Consider the following 3,079-nt stretch of genomic DNA (forward strand, 5'->3'; position numbering starts at 1 on the left):
GCAGGAAGATCCCGGGTGTCCTCACCGGGACGCCTTCTGGGCAACGGTGCTAACCACTGATCCACCGTGCAGCCAATGGGAATGTCAATACTCAGATTTAAATTATAAAATTAACAGTTCTGTGACCGTAGCTAGCGAGCAGTGGGCCACCATGACAGAGACGTCCACAGCGGTTCATGGTTCAGTGTTGGTAGAACGGACCGATGGTGAATCCACTTCTGATTGGACGGCATTTCTACAGCTGTGTGTTGCCATGGGATACGGGAAACACAAATCAGAGACGTTTTCCTCCAGAAGTTTTCTAAGACATTTACTCAGTCCGTTAACGTTAAAGGTGCAAAAACAACTTTAACAAAGAAACTCAGATAGCAGCGGAAATGATTTGCAGAATTCTGCAATTTCAAAGTGAACAACTGTTTTTGTTTTGATTTTGCAAGATCATAAAGTTACATAACAAAGCCCGACTAGAACCAGCACCGTTCTGCAGGAATAACCCCGAATATGTGGATATGAGTCAACCATGACTCAGCACGATCCACTGAATATCATTAAACATTAAAAACACAAACAGTAGCTTCCATCCTCCTCCCTGTCCCACTCATTCTGACTGATCAGTCCCCTGATACGTTCACCTGGACCCCAGAGCCTCTCCACATCTGGGACGGCAGCCCCGGGTCTAAAAATAGCCCCCCCAAAAAAGGACCCTAAAATAAAGACCGTGGCTGGCTGCCGTGGAGTCTGAGGCTGGCAAGACAAACGACATCCATTCCCGCTCGGTGCCTTTAATCAGCCTGTGATAATTAACGCCACACTCCATTGGCCAAACAAATATCTTTGTCAAGGTGCTCGTTGCTGTACAAGTTCTCCTCCTGTTCCCATAGACAAGATAACAAGCGCTCTTTAATTGCCTTGGTTTTGTGTAGTAGTCGTATTATAGACTTTGCTGTGCGTTGCTCTCCCCTCCCCCTCCTCCTCCTTCCCAACAAGTATATAAAATATTTCATCAGGTCGGGCCGGTGGGCAGCGGCGGTGGCACGGAGGCTTTAATAAAGTGAACGACCTTGTGGGATTGCAGAGGGGATAGATTAAGTTTGCCTTCCCTACTGGCAGACGCCGGCACCTCTGTGGGGTTCCTTATCTGGAGCTTTACTTAATTACCTGCTTTAATTCTAACATTCTCCAGAATGACCCCTCGCCACGACGAGACGAGCTGTTTTAATTAAACAAATGAATACGTCGCTTATCGGGCTGGGATCGGAGCTCCCGTTTGTCACGGCAACAGTCGAGGATGCCGCCCGATGATCGCGTTATCTGGGACCCCGGTTTCACCGCACACAGACGATGGCGGCGGCGGCGGCGGCAGATGCTATCACGCTACTGTATGTGCTACTGTACAGAGATGGGAGATACAAACAAGCCCATTAGACGCAGCAGACGTGTCCACTTAGTCACGCCGTAATCTGATGAGCGCCGTGATGCAGCCGCCTTATTACAGCGGCGAAGAGGTTTACGGCTGCAGGCCGGGACGAGTCCGACCAAATAAACAAGAGGAAAAAAAGTACAACAGACCAAAAATAGTCTATTCCCAAAGTCACCGGCGCCGGCCAGCTTGTTTATGGTAGTTACATAACAATATTTTAGAGTGTGCAGAGGGTTCCTGTGCAGCGCCGCCTGACCACATTTAATGGGAGAAGTGTCAGAGAAGCCATTATACCAGCAGGGGCACGCACAGCCCTATTACATATGGCTGCTGGCTGCTAATGTGTATTAGCAGGAGACAGAGGAAGCAAGGTGAAGATAAGTGATTTTGCAGTCGCTGGCTAAGTAGGACAAAGGAGGGAGGGAGTGTGTTAGGCAGGGCGAGACAGAGGGAGGAGATCAGCACAAGTGGAAACTACCAGGACCAGTTCTGGAGTTCCTTATTTGCTGCGTGGAGACGTGAAGAAGTGGAGGCTCGCCGCTCAGCTTCGACTCCTCAGCAGCTCGCCGTGAAAACTGGACAGAAGTAAATATCGTCTGTCGAGTGTGACGTCGTGGGAAAGGCGGCGGTTCTAGAGATCCACAAGATCAGCATCAGGAGGTTATGAAGGCATAAATCAGGGTTCTGTGGTGGACGAGAACCACGAGACTCAAGTGTAGCTTCAGTTTAGGCACCAAAAGTAGAAAGATAAAGGCTTCGTTAGACTTTTCACATGTTAGGAACTTGGTTATGGTTGTGCACCAAAAGTACCTGGTTAGGGTTTGGAAAAATATGATCTGACTTAAAACCGTTTCACTCTATGTTTGAAGTTCCTCCGTCGTCTCCTGGGTTACCACGGTGACACGTCCGGCCATAAACAGCAACGATATGCTGATTAAAAACAAATTCGTTAAACGTTACAAACAAACATCATTCAGCAGACGATACGTTTCCTTCAAAAGCTAATTTAGAATAAAGTTCAGTCGTATAGAAATGTCATTATGTTGGTTGCTGTTAATTTCTGATGTCATTGAGCAAAACAGTCGCCGGTTTTAAACAAAACTCCTCCTGTTGTCGTCTTTGCTTGTTTACATTGAGCTAAACGAAACAACAATCAACAGCCGCTAATGCGACACACAGCATGTACGTCTGAAATATGAATATTTATTTAGGCAAAGACGCTAATGTCACTTTCAAAGCAACAACAACAGCAGCTGAACTGAGTGTTGAGGTGCTTCTGTTAGTCGTGTACACTCATATCGCTCTTCAAAATGCTGCTAAATGTTTCTTAACACCGCGGTGAGCCTGTTTTATCACCCGGTACGTCCTAGTCTGGTCCAGGTTTTACCTCAAACTCAGGTTTTATTTCACATGCTGACGACACGACGTAATCCAGCACAACACACAATTATGTTCATTATATTCACTTAAACTTAAGCTGGTCTAGAGCAGTTTAGTAAAAGAATCAAAATGCATGAAGACGTTTATATACTAAAATATGACAAAGGACAAAACAAACTGGTATCAGCACATCTATATTGTAAGTTTACTTTAATATCAAATTAATTTATTGCAACTTAAGAATTAAAACTCTATTATAAACTAAAACAATATCCAACC

General features: G+C 45.7%; 1 protein-coding gene across 1 annotated transcript in view; it reads right to left on the reverse strand.

Annotated features, from left to right (window-relative positions):
* The window catches only part of agbl4 (AGBL carboxypeptidase 4), a 250,453-nt gene that overhangs the window by 201,834 nt on the left and 45,540 nt on the right, over window positions 1-3,079 (reverse strand). The gene's annotated exons all lie outside the window — the stretch shown is intronic.

The sequence above is a fragment of the Stegastes partitus genome, unplaced genomic scaffold (assembly GCF_000690725.1).
Source record: "Stegastes partitus isolate 25-593 unplaced genomic scaffold, Stegastes_partitus-1.0.2 Scaffold864, whole genome shotgun sequence".
Classification (NCBI taxonomy): Eukaryota; Metazoa; Chordata; class Actinopteri; family Pomacentridae; genus Stegastes; species Stegastes partitus.